The following is a 20,546-nucleotide window of genomic DNA, read 5'->3' as shown; positions in this document are numbered from 1 at the left end:
AATAGAGAGATATGCACTACATTTAGGTATACCTCGGTTAGAAGACGAGGAGCTAGATAATGAAAAGACTGGGGCACCAGAGCTTGTGAACAGCATTCGAGTACATTTATTGTTTTATAACCGGGCAACCGAAACGGACGCGTCTCGGGTTTTTCAGTTAACGTTATGGTGCCGACAAAATTCCCGGACGCGTCCGTTTCGTTTTGCCGTTTAAGGACCACTGAACGTATGGTCTGCCTAAGTGCTCGTGTCCCACTTTCATACACGTCTGCTTCTTTGTCTTCTAAATGATATATACATATATATACCTAAAACAACTTTTCCACTTCCAATAAACGTAAGAGCTTAAAAAAAATTATAAATTTCTTTGCCAATGAAGAAACTCTCAGAATGTCAACTATTGTGTTTCATAAACTGGACTTGGTACGTAAGTCAAACAAATTACACCTTACGTCTTAATTACACAGCGTGGAGAGCAAGTCGTCTGCTTCTTGCTCAGGAATTGCGGCGACATCCGAACGGCGCCGAGCTCCGACTTGCTTCGATTGAAAGGCAAGTAGGTAGACCTACATGCTAGATGCCTTGAGGTCTATCCGCTATTTTGTTTCGTAATAAGCCAATAAAAGCTTGGCGTTCTGATATCATTGCAACCCTTGTGCAAGAACCAGACGGACTTGTGCGCTCCGCACTGGGAGACTCCAAATCAGCTGCTTCCTGCCGTTCGTTTTACCGCGACATACGTACGTCAGATCAAATTTCTCGTGCGAGAAGCTCAGTTTATTGAAAGGGAGCCTCCACAGTCGGGCCTTCTAAACTCGTTCATAGAGATAGCAAGTCACTATACATCGTTTCACCTTAGGTCCGAGAGCGGCCGATGTTATGAGCCAAAGCGCCAAGCAAACAGCGAAAAAAGCGCAACGTCATGGCGTGCTCCCTGCGCTTGATAGGACTAGCGCCACTGTATATGCTCCCGTAGGAGGCAGAGTAACGCCAAACGTAGTGCCCCCACTCGGCGACTAGCGGCGAATGCCAAAAAATGAAAGCCGCTTACAACTCCCTGTAACGCCGAATTAGAGCGCAGCTCTTGAGGAGGAGGAGGGAAGGGCACTGGGGGGGGGGGTTAAACTAACCAGGGGGGGGGGGTCACGTTACCTTGGGGGTCACGTGACCCCCAATGCCGATGATGTCATCACTGACGTCACTGATGACGTCATCAGTGACGATGACGATGCGGGTACCGATGACGTCATTAGTGACGTCACTGATGACTTCACCAGTGATGATAACGATGACGATGCGAATGTCGGTGACGTCATCAGTGACGTCGCTGATGACGTCATCAGTGATGATGACGATGACGATGCGGATGCCGGTGACGACATCAGTGACGTCACTGATGACGTCATCAGTGATGATGACGATGACAATGCGGATGTCGGTGACGTCATCAGTGATGATGACGATGACGATGTGGATACCGGTGACGTCATCAGTGATGATGACGATGACGATGTGGATGCCGGTGACGTCATCAGTGATGATGACGATGACGATGTGGATGCCGGTGACGTCATCAGTGATGATGACGATGACGATGCGGATGCCGGTGACGTCATCAGTGATGATGACGATGACGATGTGGATGCCGGTGACGTCATCAGTGATGATGACGATGACGATGTGGATGCCGGTGACGTCATCAGTGATGATGACGATGACGATGCGGATGCCGGTGACGTCATCAGTGATGACGATGACGATGTGGATGCCGGTGACGTCATCAGTGATGATGACGATGACGATGTGGATGCCGGTGACGTCATCAGTGATGATGACGATGACTGTGGATGCCGGTGACGTCATCAGTGACGATGACGTCATCGGGGGGGTCACGTGACCTCGAGGAGGGGGCCACGTGACCTCAGGGGAGTCACGTGACTTCGGGGGGTCACGTGACCCCCCACGAGGTCACGTGACCTTGGTGGGGGGCTCGCGCGGTGCATTATGGGACATTTCCCATGATGCACCGCGCGGTTACGCCGACGCCGACGGCGACGCCGCTCAAGCCGGAAACGGGCCCCTAAGAGCTGCGCTCTAAAAGCTTTCGATTCTTGCACGGTGGACGTATCGGGTATAAAAGAAAGCGGGTGTTTTGTAATATCTGGGCCTTTCATCGTGTGAAAACTATTTTAGAGCGCAGCTCTTAGGGGCCCGTTTCCGGCTTGAGCGGCGTCGCCGTCGGCGTCGGCGTCGGCGTAACCGCGCGGTGCATCATGGGAAATGTCCCATAATGCACCGCGCGAGCCCCCCCACCAAGGTCACGTGACCTCGTGGGGGGTCACGTGACCCCCCCGAAGTCACGTGACTCCCCTGAGGTCACGTGGCCCCCTCCTCGAGGTCACGTGACCCCCGCCGATGTCGCGTGACCCCCCCGATGACGTCATCGTCACTGATGACGTCACCGGCATCCACATCGTCATCGTCATCATCACTGATGACGTCACCGGCATCCACATCGTCATCGTCATCATCACTGATGACGTCACCGGCATCCACATCGTCATCGTCATCACTGATGACGTCACCGGCATCCGCATCGTCATCGTCATCATCACTGATGACGTCACCGGCATCCACATCGTCATCGCCATCATCACTGATGACGTCACCGGCATCCACATCGTCATCGTCATCATCACTGATGACGTCACCGGCATCCGCATCGTCATCGTCATCATCACTGATGACGTCACCGGCATCCACATCGTCATCGTCATCATCACTGATGACGTCACCGGCATCCACATCGTCATCGTCATCATCACTGATGACGTCACCGGCATCCACATCGTCATCGTCATCATCACTGATGACGTCACCGACATCCGCATTGTCATCGTCATCATCACTGATGACGTCATCAGTGACGTCACTGATGTCGTCACCGGCATCCGCATCGTCATCGTCATCATCACTGATGACGTCATCAGCGACGTCACTGATGACGTCACCGACATTCGCATCGTCATCGTCATCATCACTGGTGAAGTCATCAGTGACGTCACTAATGACGTCATCGGTACCCGCATCGTCATCGTCACTGATGACGTCATCAGTGACGTCAGTGATGACATCATCGGCATTGGGGGTCACGTGACCCCCAAGGTAACGTGACCCCCCCCTGGTTAGTTTACCCCCCCCCCCCCCCCCCCCAGTGCCCTTCCCTCCTCCTCCTCAAGAGCTGCGCTCTAATTCGGCGTTACAGGGAGTTGTAAGCGGCTTTCATTTTTTTAATGCCATAGGTAAGCACTCTAAAAGCATTTGCAGCACTTGCTAAGGTCTGAGCGAGAGAATACGTCTTGTTTTGAGCCCAAATCAACTTACGGTACCAGACGACGCAGCGGACTCTGCGGAGAGTAGGCGGCAGTTCTGAGGCTGTACCGCCAACTTTTCGAGGAGTTTCTCCAGTTCCCAAAGGAAACCGTGTCAATGCAAAGGCGGGTTTATTCAAAATGTCGACAATCCTGTTTATTAGCGCGTTTTTTTACTCCTTATTTCTAATAGAATCGTTATGTGTTGTCTCGCGGATTCGGTTATTTAATGTTGAAGTGCAAGTCGTGTTGATAGCACAAATTGTCAAAGTACCTTGCTACCGCTACCAGTATTTTTAGGTCCTCCTACGGTAGACTATAATTCTATTTTACTTGCAATCCGAAGTGAGAAGCTGGCAAAAATAACGTCGTAGCGTCGTCGACATTGGTCATAACGTACTTACGGCCGTGTCCTCGCCCAATTTTGACCCGAGGGATTCTACAAAACTTCTTAGCACTATTGAGCTCTGCTTGCTGAGTGGCTCTGCCTAATTTCCCAGACTTTTCAGGCCCGATATCAGTCAGGTCTACAAATTTTAAATTTTTTTTTTTTTTTTTTTTTTTAATTTATGTCCAAGAGCTCTTTGCGGCTCCTTATTCGGCTTGTGGGCAAAACTCAAACGCACGGCGTCTCGGCTTACGTTTGCCGTCGTTCCGGCGCCCAAAAAACTGGTCTTCGGCAAAATGATCCTACGAATGATCGCAGTTTGTGTTCATTCAGTTCTTCAAACTGTCGCATGAATTACCACAATAATATAACTTACCTCGCACAGCCGAGTACAAGAAATGGGAGTGAATCCCTTTCTGCTGATCCGCGTCAGCCACAAAAGTCGCCGTTTGCGATTTCTCTCGCCATCTGGGATACGAAACAGCTGTTTGCCAGCCCCATGCCCGTTACTGCACCCCAGAGCGCAGCACCGAGGCATCTGGGTCCCTTTCAGCCGCTCGAAATGCTGCTAAAAAAAAAAAAACGACTTTCTATACAGAAGCAATGCTCCCGCCGCGAAGACTAGAACCTTTTGCGAAAGCGCGAGAAACGTTTGCCCACGTGATTGCCATGAGCCAATAGGGAGTGTGGATTGTCGGCAAACTCGAACATCATTCAATGGCGCTGTTCTGGCTCCCTACGGGAGCCATACACAGTGGCGCTTGATAGGACTAGTTAGCCGGCGGAGGAGCACGCACAGAGAGACAGCGAATGCGGCTGGTCCTATCAACTGCAGAGAGGACACCATGACGTTTGCCTTGTTTGCTGTTCGATTGGCCCTTCGGCACATAACATCGGCCGCGCTCGGATTTAAGCTAAAATGAAGTTTATCATCTTCTGTCCGACGTGAGGCTGAGATGTAAAATAAAGAGGCCGTACTCCACCAAAACACGATTTTTCGCCTTCGCTAATGACTGGAATATGCGCATCTTTGCTGGATCTTGAAAATCTCAATATAAGAAGCACAACGAAGGCGGATATTTTTTTTTTTTTTTTTGAAGTTCGTGACTTTGAGCACGCGTAGTTTCTGGGCGTCCTTAAGACACTGATTTATGATGCTGCGGGAAAGTGAACAGTGACATCGCCTAAGCTTTTATCAAACTTCAGGCGATGCCTAAACTAAACTTTTATCCACATAATAAGAAGCTATACGCTTGAGCTTGCAAAATATATCTCGTTCAATTATCGTTTCATATTTTTTTTTACATTTATTTTGAACATAGTAGCTGTAGCCGCGAGGAAGGAATTTTACTCGCTTTTTTTTCTTTAATTTTGCTTTAAAATTTACATGCAAACGTCCCGTGAGTACCGAAAGGCTATGACTACTAGTAACTAACTTTTAATTTATCTTGCGCCCTTATTCCGGAAAGCCTGCGTCGGAGCTGCGTACGCTCCCAAGATCTGTGTTACATTTGCCACTGCACGCACTGGCAGCATTTTGTTTTAGATGCAGTATCATTCTTCTTTTTCTTAAATTCACATCCTTCAACATTTCCGGTCGACACAATGAAACACATCCGCGTACGAGGGAGAGCATTTAAGCCTGATTCTTGCCTGGAATTATTCAAAATAAATGTTCCCCACAGCACTCTTGTTTGCCTAAAACAGACTAATGGTACGCAATAAATAAAAGATATATATATATTCGGCTTATAGACATGTTGCAAACACTCGGTGGAATCACATCACTCCGGCTTTGCCCGTTTAAACACACACACAAAAAATAAAAGTCTGTAGGAAAGCATGGTCGACATTGAAATGGACACTTGGATTTTGAAAGAGGCGAACTTCAAAAGGTTTAGGTGCATCTCACACAGAGCATCACATATTCAAAAGGGTCTATGCCGGAGCTTTCTACGTGGCGAAACTCTGAAGAAACGGAATGCAGATTTCTTCCAACCGTTGAAAAGGAACTCCTCGCCGACCCAAGTACGACTGGGGATGGTATTAATATAGATCCGTGTTGCACAAAAGTGCTGGGTCTTCGTCTTGCACAGCAATTTGCAAATTTGCAGCTGTATTTTTGTTCTTTGTTAGGTGTTGCGCACAGTAAATAGGAATGTGAGGGACGTGTATTATAGGGAATCCAGTTGTGCGGTTGGGGGTAACGCACGCATTAAAAACAATGGATCTTTAAAGAGTTCGGAAGCTCACTATAATTATTCACCAGACAACACGGGACATAAAAATATTGACACAGGCCATTTGTCTAACATATAACATGCTGAAAATACCAAACCAAAAATATTTGTTACAGCAGCATTTTTTTTCTTTGTCTATATGTTATGCCCAGGTTTTGAGTGGCCAGTCTTGCCTCTTAACATTGCAAATAATTCAACGAGAATTTAATTTTATCCATCTCTAAAATTGTGCGAAAGATGAGGTTAGGTTTGGGATAAAGTAGTACATGTTTACTGTGCTTGTCTCCCACGTTAGAATGCAAGTCCTCGACACTTGCAGAGCCCGAAAATTAATCAACGAAGAGCGCGGTGGTCCATTCAAGAAAGAACAAACATGTAGGACGTAGACGACTAACAGACTAGTTGAAAAATGTGGTTGTGTTGTCTTGGTCCTACATGTTTATTATGTTTTCAATCTTGGCCTCAAAACGGTTTCAAAGGCGATGACCCCTAAATGCAAAACAAGTACCATGAAGATGGTTCAGCGATGTATCTCGAAACCAGTGCAGTCCTCATATTTATTTTACAGGAAGTTAACTTGATAAAAACGGGTATTCGCCAAATAAATTTGTAAATATTAGCTGCCCCAAAATCATTTTAAAAAGTTGATTCAGAAAGCTTACATTGTATTGACGATCCCTACTTGGTTCGAAGTTCCTACGAGGTCTTCAGCTTTCTAGAAGAACATCGTCAGGAAGAGCTGAATATATTTTCCATCGATATCAAGGACCTATAATATTCCTTACCCCAAGAACGTCCCCTAAAATGTGTGGAAGAAAGCATTGACACCTTTGGCGTCATACCCTTCATGAACGCGGCGGGTCTGTCCCAAAGTCAGTTTCTGGACTTACTGAAGATCTATTTGAAGTCCTCCTTCGCGGCTTGGGATGGAAATGCTTACGTACAAAAGAAGGGAGTATGCATAGGATCCAGCATTGCTCCAGTCCTTAGTGACATCTTTCTTGCACATCAAGGCAGGAGTCTACATCGAATATTGGGTACATCAAAAGCAGTGAAAGTATGTAGATATGTAGATGATTTTTTAATCTTCCTTGCTACAGATGATACAAACTTCACAGCCATGGTGAAAGAGGTCCTTAACAATTTAAAAACATAATGAATCCTCTGGAACTCACCTACGAACTGCCGGTCGAAAGATCATTACGATTCCTGGATCTTCGACTGTATGTACTACCATATCACATCTACTGGTCCTATCAGCCCAGGGGAAAGAAACCTCCTCTACCATTCAATTCTGCACATTCCAAGCTTGTAAAAATAGGTATAGTGAGGTCATGCCTTAAGAACTCTATTAGCAAGTCATGCTTACATTCAATGCAGACGAGCTTCGACGTACAAGTATCACGGCTAAGGTACGCTGGATATCCTCTACCCATATTGACGTCGGTAACCGATGTTCTCCTCAGAGAAATCAAGCTCGTTAGCGCCGCAAAAATACCCAGAGACAGGAAAACCAGACCGGTAGTCGTGTCATATATGCATAATCTATCTCATGGTCTAAAGAAAATAGCAAACAGAGTAAATGTGAATGTAGTGTTCTCAGCACCACACAAACTTCACAGCCTCTGCAAAAAAGTAAACACCTCCTCAATCAGCACCGTCAGCTGCGCAAAGTAACAGAGATCCAACTTTGTCCCATGTGTTGAAGAAGTAGTATATTCGTTTCCTCTTTCCTGTGGAAAAGAGTACATTGGGCAGACGGGGCGTTGTTTAAACGACCGCCTACGAGAGCACAACAACAATATTGCCAATGCCAACTCTGGTCACCTAGGTATTCACTGTAGGGACTGTGGCTGTTTTGCGCGACTCGACAACTGTGCTGTGTTAGGCAGGAGTAAAAACCAGCTCACCCGAGAAATTATAGAAGCGGAGAACATTGCAAGACGGGAAGCCCAGTGCGTTAGCACTCCGTCCTTAGCTTTATCGGAGAAAGAACTGCATTCTTTAGACAGAAGGTGTTTAAGACAGTAAGCCAGTATAACCACTGGATCTGGTTTACATCTGATATTATTTAACAACTAATTTTTGTAACTCTTGGACTTTTTGCATTACTGAAACTATTTACGCCGAGAGTGTAGTCGACAGCACGCCAGCATATCACCTGGTTTATACCTGTTCGTGATTAATATTTGGAATTATTTTTGTAATTTTTGTGACTCTTGGACTCTGTTGTATTAGTATTATTCTCCTTTATTTTCCTTTTCTTTCTCTTCTATTTTTCCTTTTCTATTCATCTGTTTTCCTTTTCTTTTTTTCTTTCGCCTCCTTCCCCCCCCCCCCCCCCCCCCCCCTTGCCTTGTCTTTCCCCTTTTCTTCCTTGGCAGCCTATTCCTTGGGGTCGAAAAAGAAGAAGTTTGAAATACAAATCTGTTGATAGTTCAGCGCTGTGTGAGTGAATATTGGTGTGTTTGGATTTTGAATAACTGTCTACTTGTGCGCTGGTTCGTAATGATGCCTTACCAACTCGCCCGATTTGCAGTATTAACAAGTTAGTTTAAGAAGACATCCACAGCGAGGTTCTTCTACAGAGACCAGACATCCGAGCAGCCTCTTCTTCAGGTTTTTTTTTGTTTTCTTCGAGTACTATTTTTCTAGTGCTAATTACAAACAAACAAACATATCTCTCGGTGTTTGCGTAGTAACTATACTAAATATTTTTAACGCAGAAACCCTGCATTTTTAGAGGTAGCGGGAGGGAGTGTGTAAAGGTACATCGCTGAACATCTTCGCGGTATTTATTTTATGTGCAAGGTTTTCTATATTTTACCGCCGCACCTTTTTCATGGTTCCGCGTACCTAAAAAAAAAACTAGCCTTAGGGTGTGTTTTTACTCCAACGTAAAGTCGACAAGCGCGCGCGTCCGACTACATTGCGCGACGTTGCTGCGAACGGAGTGTCTGTGCTCCGACGACAGGTTGAACGTAACGTAGCGTACCGCACCTCGGCGACCGTCGGCGTAATTCACGACGGATTCCTGCATGCTCTATTCCCGGCGTTGATGAGCGCGGTCCGACGACAATGACTCTCGCAGAAGCCCTCGCTCGAGTGCCTCGTTCGGGAATCCGGTTTTCGGGGCGTCGGGGTCGTCGGGTTCCAGTCGGAGCGTGCGAGATGTTCATGTTTGGGATCTGAACCTGTGATTCTTGCCGTATGTCGTGTGCTGTTGTCGTGTTCCCGTGTTGTTTTGCGCACTTTACGTTCGTACGCTCGACTGGGCGAGTTTGTGCGTGGAGGTGGACCGCCCCAACGATGCGCTGCCCTTGATTCTCATTAGGCCTATCAACCCAACAAGCCGGTGGTGTTGGGGTGCCGGCAAATGCTGACGCTTTATGACGCGCCAAAGGTAGGGTTAATTAGAGTTAAAGATGACATAATGTGTGTGCTATATATGATCATGTACTAGTCTCACGCACCGGAAGCCGTTTCCATTCGAAAAACGGCCGTCGAATGAACGAGAAAGGCGGACCGAATAAAAGCTCTGATCTATTCAGCCTGTCAGAAATTTTCAACTGGGGTGTCGATGAAAATTGGACTGAATCCCGTATTGTTTGCGTAGGTTCTGTAAAGCGCGCTACCATTTCGAACGCGTACATTGCGTAATTTAGGCATCGTACCCTCTCTTCGGTGTCCGTTTGTTGAGTCAGCGTAAAAGCCTATTATGATGAAAACACACCGACTATCTGTCAGAAAGAGGTATCTGTAGAATATCGAGTAAATTGATTTTATCGAAGTATTTCGGCGGAATCACCGGAGTGGCTTAGCACGACTCCGGCGAAACCGCGAAGGAGCTAATTTCAACGAACGCGATATCGGCCTCTTTTTTCTTTGTTGAAATTTGCGACATTTTGGAGAAAATAAAGGCTGGTTTGCACTCGTTATCATCATGATTTACTTCTTTTCTAACTGCTAACCACTACACCGAACGGTTGTTTTGAAGCCTGAGAACACGACGAAGACGAACCACAGTCAACGATTGCATCTAGGCTATAGGTGGCGCAAGATACCACCCGTAGACTTGATGCGGTTGCTATCGAGACGCGCATGCGCGAAGTGGAATAGTTCGTCGTGGCGCGCTGGACCGCGCTGGGCTACGCTGGACTGTAAACATCATCGTACGGACGCTTCTCGGCGTGGCGTAACGTGGCGCTGTGACCGACGAACGTCGGTCTGCGCCGGCGCACGTTGCGTTTGTCGACGTTGGAGTACAAACAGCCCTTTACTCCCGAAGAGAAGAATCTCGCGGAGTGGGAGGTGTTCTAGCTGCTGCCTACTCTGTAGTTGCTTCGGAACCTACTAAAACTAAAAAAAAATATAACACAAAGATGTCTCAAAATATTGAAAGATGAGTCGAACTTACTACTTGGCCAAACTTGTTAGTAAAGCGACCAAAATATCGGAAAAGCTCGCTGTCGGTTTGGGAGTGAACGGGCTTAATAAAATATTTTTGATTTTCGCTTTCACTTTTACATTTTTCAATACCTCAAACTGTAGTTAAAATGAAAGATGCTCCAGTTGCGCGTCTTGTGCTTCGCAGATGATTAAAACGTACAGCACAAACCGACGGAATAGAAGAGAGAAGACACAATCGCTGAGCTTCTAACTGAAATTGAATCGTCAATGCGGAAACCTATATACGATTACCAAATGAAAACAAAAAAAAAGACCACACGTACTCAAAGACACACGCCGAGATTCCAGCACCATTGTCATCACGAATGCTATCGTCGTGCAAGGAATTATAAATCTTTACCTGATAGGGAAGCAGACGGGGTCGCTTAAATAATCTTCGTTTAGGCGCGCAATCGTCTCCGCTCCGATAATATTGCTCTGGTCACGTCATTGCCGCCTCTTCCAATAAATAAGCTCTTTCTTTTTTTTTTTTAAATTCTGCATTATAACCCACAGTCACGACAATGGATGCCCAAGTGTCCTGATACTACCTATCGTGGAATTTGCTCGTCTGTCCTACGTGTTGCTTACCACAGGAACGCGGAATGGAGTAAACAACTTTTTCAGTACATTCAACAAACCGTTTGTGATGCTTCTTGGTGCAACCCAGAGACCTTCCGGTTGTATGATTGACATTTCGGTAAAGCTTAGTTAACTTGTTAGGGGCAGAAAAAACAACAATGGCGACTACTCACTTTCCCATTTTCTTTAAGCCATAGGAAACTCTATGCAAATACAAATCTACAGTAAAATGATTTATTGTTTGGGGGGAACATCCACTTCATCTGCGCATTCTTCTATTTTAATTTTATTCAGTAGAGTGCCTTCGACCTACGTCAATAGGTGTTCCGGATACTCCGCTATCCGAAGGCGAGAAACTTGAGCACCATCACTAACCTGTGGTCGATGAGAACATGATTTCTTTAAAGGGTTCGTGAAGCACAGATCAGCGATGCCCCTTTTTACCTATTTGGAATGTGCAGATTGGTAAAATAAAAGTGGCTTTAGTCCACTGGGTTCATACGAACAACAAACACGTTCAGCTAAAAAGTGAAGACTGAGGTCGAGGAAAACTATGGACCTATTAACAGCCAACTCTTGAGTTAAAACCACTGGGGCCAGACAGTCACTAAACACAGACGAAAACATTTGACACCGGATAGTTTGCGTCTTGATTTGTACTATCTAAAAATAGAAGAAAGTCGTAAACATATCTAAAGCCTTTTACCAAATTTGTATCGGCTGAAATGTTAAAAAGGCCTCTTCTGGTGGGCAAGGTATACGTCGCTGAGAATGGGTGCAATGGGAGAACCTATGCATATTCCCTTTGCTCGTAGAAAGGTGCTCTGTTCTGATGTGGCGAAAGTTCATTTAAAATAAAAGGAGAGTAATTCGAGTAAGCCACTGGCCGACACGCATGTCGCGTTCTGAAAGGCGACTGACCCAAACTTGTCTATGCATTCCTCGACAAGGCACACACATTTCCCGTGGGGTCACGAATAAAACAAGTCTTTGATGTCCATGGAACAGGCATTGCAGCTTTTTTTTGTTATGGTTATTAAAAAACCCAATTTAAAAAAAGGGGTCGTCAATAGTCGACATACTTAGCTTTTAGAGCGCATCTCTTAGGCGCCCGTTTCCGGCTTGAGAGGTGTCGGCGTCGGCGTAACCGCGCTGCGCATTATGGGACGCGTGACGTCAAAGTGACGTCATCGGCATCGTCATCGTCACTGATGACGTCATCGCCATCCGCATCGGCATGTCATCGTCATCGTCACGTGACCTCATAGGGGTCACGTGACCCCCGTGAGGTCACGTGACCCTCGTGAGACGACGGCGACGACGCTCGGAGGGAGGAGTAGCAGACAGGATGCGGAGGTGAGGAGAAGGGAGGAAGGATATACCGTCCCCTCTCTACCCTTCCCCTCCACCTCCTCAAGAGCTGCGCTCTAATCTGGCGTTACAGGAAGTTGTAGACGGCTTTCATTTTTTTTTTTTTTTTTGCAAAAACAGCACAACCGATTTTGCCAGGTCCCTTTTTCGAAAACTATGACCTGTAAAGGGCGCTCAATCTTGCCCAAACTCTGCTTCGCAGACTTTAGGAAACATTTACGAAATAAAGTGCACTTGTTTGTGTTTTAGATAATATATTCTTTATCTACTCGAATTCAAACTATCTTGAAGAAATAGATTCAGCTAGTGGAGTTCAGTCCCTTCCTCATCTTGGTGAGCACGACTGTCTTATCCCGGAGGAGCTGCCCTTTCAATGTTTTGTTTTGTGCTTTGGAGGGGAAAACGCGAGTTTTCTTATAGGTGTTCTGTTTGTTTCTTTCTCTCAGTATTTTGGAAGGGCGAACGCGCTTTTCCTCCAGTCGAATTTATTTTTCGTTCATTTTTTTTTGTTTTTGTTTTGGGAAAGGAATGACTAATGCATTTTAGTCAGTGCTTATATTTGCCATGCGATGTTGGCCAGATTGTACCCTAGCTCTACCCTACTTTACTGAAATGTATTCATCTGAATACTAGGCCTTTAAAGAACGAAGTGATTTGTTTAGAGGAATTATTTCGTGAATTTTTATTTCAGTTCTTGATTATTACATTAACTGAGACTTGGAGCACAAGTGAATCTGATTTATTCTGGTTGCCAAACTATAACACCGACCATTTAAATCAATTGCATGAACGAGGCGGTGGAATTGCACTGCTGCACTGAGTCAATGCTGAATGACAGCTACATTATGGTTAGTGTAATTACGCCAGTCTGTGAAACAATTTCTTCGTGTTCAGACAAGACAGTGCTCTACGTTTGTTACCGACCACTTAACGGAGATATTCTTAGAATTCCACAATAAATTAAATTCGCAGTCGTAAGTAACAAAAAAACAATACTTTATTGCATGAGGAGGTTCTAGCATCAACACGAGTAACAACGACCAATCCGCCAGAAAGTTTAACAGTGTTATATTATCTAACGGTTTTGTCAACATGATTCATGCGCGACTAGGGTCACAACTGAATGTCAATTCATCCTTGATCTGTTCATTACAAATTCTGTACAGACATATGCCGAGGCGGGAGTTATATCCTGCCGTGTTAGTGGCCATCTGCCTTTGTTCCTTTATGTGGAGAGAGTCCAGCTAGCAGCAAACAAGCGCCCTAAAGTTTTATGCCAATTCATTTCCGAGATGAGCTGCTGCAGGGAAATAGGCACAAATAGTTGTATGCAATAAAGGAATGATGCTTACAATTGCTTTATTGATATTTAAAATTAAAATTATATTCTGAGCATATCCCTGCGAAAGAGAATAGACAGAGTCGAAAAATACGTAAGCCGTGGATTACGTCTGAGTTGTGCAAAGAAATAATAGAGATAAGCTTTACGGTTTGATTTCTAAATTCTCTTGCACCCAATGAGTTGAACGTCTCTTAAATAGTAGCGAAATAAAGTGACGAAGAAGCTGCATGTGACAAGTTAGTGGCGCCCCCCTCCAGTCCGCCCGTCTGCGGCCGCCTGGCACGGCGGGCAACATTGATCACCGCGCCCAATAAACGCTGTTGGGCGCACGCCGCTCCAGTCAGTCATCGTCCACCCTCACAACCAGGCTGCGTGTCGTCTCTCCTCGGCGGGTGCTTCGGCCCCCTTCGTCCACGTTCGAGAAAGATCGTGACACTGCACTCTGCGTCTAAAGAGTACCACTCATCTCCTGTATAGACGCTTTCAGTGAGTCAGTTACTCCAGCTGCCACCAGTCGGCGCACCCTTCGCGCGCTTTGCGGGCCGCCATAGCCGACCTTCAGTTCCTCGCCGTTGCTCCGCGTTGTGTGCTGCACAGGCCACTACCGGAGCTTCGTTTTCGTGTTCATTTACATTCCGCGTTGAAATCTTGCACTTTCTTTGGGTCTTTTCGCAATTTAGAACTTTCATTTAATCATTTGATATTTATATTTCGACATAGCTCTTGTATTTTCTTATTTATGGAATGGAATCGGACAGCGAATGGGTCGACGATACTTATGAGGCTTCAACGACCATGTAAGTTCATCCCATTCTTACGTTTTTGTCGCTAATAAAGGGCAGTCAACACTATTGCGACATATGCAAATTGCGACTGACGCAGTAAGGCTATCGCAGTCGTGCTTCTCGCTGCATGTGCGCGCTCGTGTCCGTAAAGCCGACCCGCATGTCAGCGATTTAGCGTGCGACGAGACGAGCGACGGAGATTTTTTTTATTTTTTTTTTTTATTTACAAATACTGTCGCCTGTTGCATCGCTCGTTTTTTTTTTGGGGGGGGGGGGGGGGTTTAGAAAACGTCGGTCATCGTCTTGGTCGCTTGCTCCGTCACTTCCATGCGGTTTGCCTCGTCGCGCGACTGATTGAGCGACAGCAAAGCGGGTCGCCGTCGCTTATCTGGTCGCTCGCCAAAATGCTTACATGCGGTTTATACTCAATTAATTTCCATGCACACAGTAATGAACCATTGGCGCCTCGATGTTAAGTATAAACCGCGTGCAAGCGATTCGGCGAGCAACGAGACAAGCGACGGTGACCCCCTCGCTGTCGCTCGGTCAGTCGCGCGACGAGGCAAACCGCATTGAAGCGACGGGAGAAAGCGACCAAGACGGTGAACGACGTTTTTAAAAACCCAAAAAACCGAGCGGTGCAACAGACGACAGTGAGAAATCTTCGTCGCTGACTCTCGTCGTTGTCGCCGTCGCTCGTCTCGTCGCACGCTAAATCGCTTACATGCGGGTCGGCTTTACGGAAACAAGCGCGCACATGCTGCGAGAAGCACGACTGGATAGCCTTACTGCGTCAGTTGAAATTTTAATATGTCGCGATGGTGTTGACTGCCTTTATTAGCGAGAAAAACATTAGAATGGGATGAACTTACATGGTCTCTGAAGCCATAATCGTGTATCGTCGATCCGTTCGCTGTCCGATTCCATTTCATAAATAAGAAAATACAAGAGATATGTTGAAATATAGATATCAAATGATTAAATGAAAGCCCGAAATATCGAAAAGACCTAAAGAAAACGCACGATTTGAACGCGGAATCGTAAAAGAACGCGGAAAACAAAGCTCCGGTAGGGGCCGGTGCAGCAGACAACGCGGAGGAACGGCGAGAAACTGAAGGTTGGATATGGCGGCAGGGTCACGTGACGCCAAGATGGCGGCGCCCATGAAATGTTGCCTGAAAGGGTCTACACTACGAAAAACCGACATGACGTGTTATGGTCCAAAATAAACAAACCCCTACATCGTGGTCTTTCGCACAAACCTTTCTGAAGACTTCAACTGAATGGGAAGAAATTATCTGGCACCAAGTTGGCTGACAGAGTCAACAATTTTTTTCCAAAGTCCACTGCACCTGGTGATTCGTGAATTGCTTGACAATATTATCGCATTCGAAATAATAAATCAATGGTTCTGCGGGCTGGTTATCGTGCATGAAGTAATATCTGTAATAACAACTCAATAATAAAAGTATCTCTCATAATGATGGCTTCCAGATACAATCTGTGAAGCATCTAGATAATATTATCGTACCTTATTACACTGTTAAATTTAACTCCTGTTTGGTCACAGCCGTAGGGGAGGTGTTACATTTCAAGTGTCTCTGTGTTGTATTTTCCACCGAAATGTCGTGGGAATATAACGTTAACCACTTACTAACCAAAATAGCTCAAATTACTAGCGTAGTTGGACGTACTAGACACCTTCTTTCCAAGAAAATTAAGTTGCTTCTTTGTGCTTTTTTTACTCCCATTTATACTATTGGCCGATGGTGCGGAAAACAACTATATTTTTAACCTACAGCGTGTTGGCGTAGCTGAAAAGAAGTATATATGACACATATATAAACGCGCTGAAAGGTACACCAAGTGGAATTCGCGTTCATGGTTCCCACGTGGTCACACCCTGTTTCACTGTCAGCTATAAAGGAGAAACACATGATCGTATAAAATAATATATGTTATCTGGCCCAATTTCAAATAAAAAAGTATTAGTCATTCTACGAGACATAAAGAGAACTGGACGGTACCTACAACTCGACTCAACTCTGGAAAACAGTTTATCTGTTATTCATTGGCATCCTTATTAAATAGCAATCATCTTGTTAATTTTGATGAATACGCTTGCAGGTACACTGAACTTCGTTTCATATACGAAAGCATGGAACGTTATTTTTTCTTTATATATACTACTGAGATATGCTAAATATATATTTTGTTGAATTTTCTGTTTGTGTGTGTGTTCAGCTTTCCAATCACTTTGTCTTAGTGTAGGCAAACGCCCCTGTTCTCATTTATTTCTTTCATGGTTTTTGTTGCTTTTCGATGGAAGTACCTTGTATTATTTATATATCTTTGTGTTCTCTTTATTTATCTTCTTATCCCTGCTTTGTACTTGAGGGGAATGAGGACGTGTCAAGCTGATCTGGCAGCTTTTTATCCTTAGCTCCCACCATACTCACATGGCAAATAAAACATTATTATTATTATTATTATTAAGGATGCACGTCTGATTTGCTCTCGCTGCTTTTACAGACGACAAGTATTTCTTCGCTGCACTGAGTGCCAACTTTGCGCGCATACGAAGTGCGTATGCTTTCCGGAGACCGAACGCACATTTCTTCAGCGTGAGGTGAGCTCATTTTTCTGCCAAAGCTGTGCCAAGATCAAGGGTGGAGCTAGGCCAGTTCCCCGCTCTCCCCCTCCGCCATCGGCCTCCCCTACTCGTCCGGTGACGCTACCTGCCTCCTCTCCCGATGGCCTCGACGCACGTGTTGACGGCAGCCTTCAATCCCTTCGGTTCCTTCTCCTGGACGCGCTGGAAGGTATTTCTTTCCTCACCAAGGAGGTTGCTTCCCTCGGTGAAGACAACGCGCGTCTCCGTCGTGAGCAGAGACAGTAGGCGGAACTCCAGGCAGGCTCCACCGCCTGCCTGCGAGCGGAAGTTCGCAGGTTGCGCGACGTGCTTGGTAAGCGTGCAAGAATCGATGCTAAGTTCAGGCAGGGCCCTGTGGAGGAAAAACATTTGCTGCGGCCCTGCGGTTCCCTCTTGCCTCGGCTCTTTCTGCAAAGTCTGCAGGTGCACCAGCGAACGGGACGACGAAAGATGATGCGCTGCCTGGTAAGCCCAACCCCATGAGCCCGCAGGCACCGGTCTCTGCGCTGGTGAGCGAGGCGTCGGAGAATGATCCATTGCTTGCTAAGCCCAATCCGATCAGCCCGAAGACTCGAATCCCCGCGCAAGCCGGAGCGTCCGTGGCGTGCAAGCTGAGCGTTGCCCCCTCATCTTCCCGCCGGAGGGCATTGTTTGTGACCAAGCTGGATCCGGTCACCACCTCTACTGACATCGTTGGGCATCTGTGTTCACTCGATGTGGAAAACTTGAAGTGCCACCGACTGAAGACTCGCTACAATACCTACGCCTCTTTTCACGTCTCTGTAGCTGCCCAAGACTTCGAGAAACTTTCCGACCCTGCTTTGTGGCCGAAGGATTGTCTTTTTAAATCTTTCAGAGGCACTCTTTGTCAAGAACTCCTTCACTCGTCTGAAGAAGCCCACAAGCCCAACACTAAGTACAAAGATGAGTAACGTCGATTTGTTTTACCAGAATGTCCGTGGCCTGCGGACGAAAGCTGAATGTTTCTTTGCCAACATTACTCTCTCTAATTACTCAATTGTTTGCTTAACGGAAACTTGGTTATGTCCTAATGTTAGTTCCTCCGACTACTTTCCGCCTTGTTTTGATGTCTACCATCACGATCGTGATTTCTCTTCCCTGGGCCGAGTAGGAGGCGGTGTATTGGTCGCGGTGAACAAACAATATCGTTCACAAAGACGTGAGGATCTGGAGAGATTTCCCGAGTCTCTGTGGGTGGAAATTCAGTGTTCTAGGAGAGAACGTGTTTTAATAGGTGTGTTTTACCTTCCTCCTCAGACGACACCAGATGATTTTCAAAGATGTCTCGCTGACATTGAAAATACAGTTAATGATTCACAGGGGAGCAATATCTTAATCTTGGGGGATTTTAACGCTCCAGGTATTAACTGGACACAGTTCAATGTCCTTATTGGCAACTTTTATTGTAAACAAAAGTGCAACTATCTCCTCAACCTTACTTCCTTTTTAGATCATAGACAGCACAATAACATTCTAAACGACCATCGTAATGCTCTAGATTTATGCTTTTCAAACACGGACAGTATACGTGTGGCTCGAAGTGAATATTCCATGGCTCCTAAGGATAGCTATCACCCTGCTCTTGATGTAGTTTTTTCTGTTTTTGATCCTCCGGTCCTCAGTCCCTTTAATGGTCCTCCCCGCACACATCGTATAAGTATTCAGCGGGGAACTACACTGGAATGTATCACCATTCTTCAGGTGTTGACTGGGCTTCTATCTTAAAGTCGTCTGATATCAACGACCAAGTGTACCTCCTCACAACTGTTGTTCAGGAGGCCATGACATATATATCCCTCTTAAAACGTCTAAAAAATCTCGCTTCCCTATCTGGTTCTCTCGTAAACTCAGAACGCTTTTAAAATAAAAAAAAAATATTTTTGCACAGGAGATTTAAGAAATGTTGTCTTCCAAAGTGGGAAGTTGAATTTAAAACTCTCAGAAAGCGGTGTAAGAAAATTTTAAACCGTGATCGCCGGGCGCATTCTGACTCGGTAGAATCAGATCTAGTTAAAAATCCCAAGAAATTTTGGAGGTACGCTAAATCGCGCTTGGGGAAGAATATTGAGTACGAAATCATCTTGAATCAGCATAGCGACAGTGCGAAGGGCATGTCTCAGTTGTTTGCGGATCACTTTGCGTCAGTTTACATTAATAATAATAACTGCTCCTCAACTATTTTGCCTCACTCGGACGTGTTTGGTGACTCATTAGGTTCTGTGGTTGTCGATGAGGAATGTGTTAGACTATGTATTAAGAAAATGAAACCCACATTGTCTGCAGGTTATGACGGGATACCCGCTGCAATTGTTAAGGGTTATCATGAATTACTTACACTTATACTGTGCACAATTTTCAATAAGTCCTTGACGTCAGGAATATTCCCTGACGACTGGAAACTGGCAGTGGTTGTTCCGGTCCTGAAATCTGGAAATAGTGGTGATGTTCTTAATTACAGACCAATTTCTCTTCTGTCTTCTTTTTTCAAACTCTTTGAAATGGTAATCACTCAATTCCACTCCTTCAAGTTTCGTAGTATAGTCATTCCTAATCACCATGGTTTCATGTCCGGCAGATAGACATCCACTAATCTCGCATCTTTTACGTCTGCTGCCTCTGAAGTTTGTAATACAGGTCAGCTTGACGTTTTTTTATTTCGACCTGAGTAAGGCATTCGACGTAGTCAACCGCAACATCCTCTTATACAAGCTTTCCTCCTACGGAGTATGTGGTTCGGTATACAATTTCTTAAAAAGCTATTTGTCTGATAGGCAAGCCTACGTCCTCGTCAACAATACTACCTCGTCGGTGTACAAGGCAAGCTCTGGAGTGCATCAGGGATCTGTCTTTGGCCCCCTCCTTTTTAATATTTTTGTAAATGATGTCTTTCGAGTTATATTAAATTCTTCATTTCTGCAGTACGCTGATAATATAAACCTTTACGAAAAAAATATCGACCTTAGAGGATTGCATCGCGCTTCAGAATGACGCATATTCCTTCGGTCGTTGGTGTTTAGACAATGACCTCCGTTTGAATCATTCTAAAACAAAAGTAATGACATATTCTCGCAAGACCCATGATATATTCTTTCCATATAGTTATCATGGCGAACTGCTGTCACGTGTAAGTGAACTGAGGGACCTTGGAGTTGTGATTCAACCCTGAAATTTTACACTCACGTCATCAGAGTGGTTCAATCGGCCTTGCGCACGTTAGGTACCGTGTCTCGCATAACGAAGGAATTCAAAAGCCCGTCCGCTTTTTTGACGCTGTATTGTTCCTTATTTAGATCACAGCTAGAGTACACCTCGGTTGTTTGGAACGGCATTTCCAAAACTAACAG

Source organism: Ixodes scapularis, unplaced genomic scaffold, assembly GCF_016920785.2.
Source record: "Ixodes scapularis isolate PalLabHiFi unplaced genomic scaffold, ASM1692078v2 PGA_scaffold5__190_contigs__length_132052651, whole genome shotgun sequence".
In the NCBI taxonomy this organism is placed as follows: domain Eukaryota; kingdom Metazoa; phylum Arthropoda; class Arachnida; order Ixodida; family Ixodidae; genus Ixodes; species Ixodes scapularis.
Note: the sequence above shows the minus strand (reverse complement) of the source record.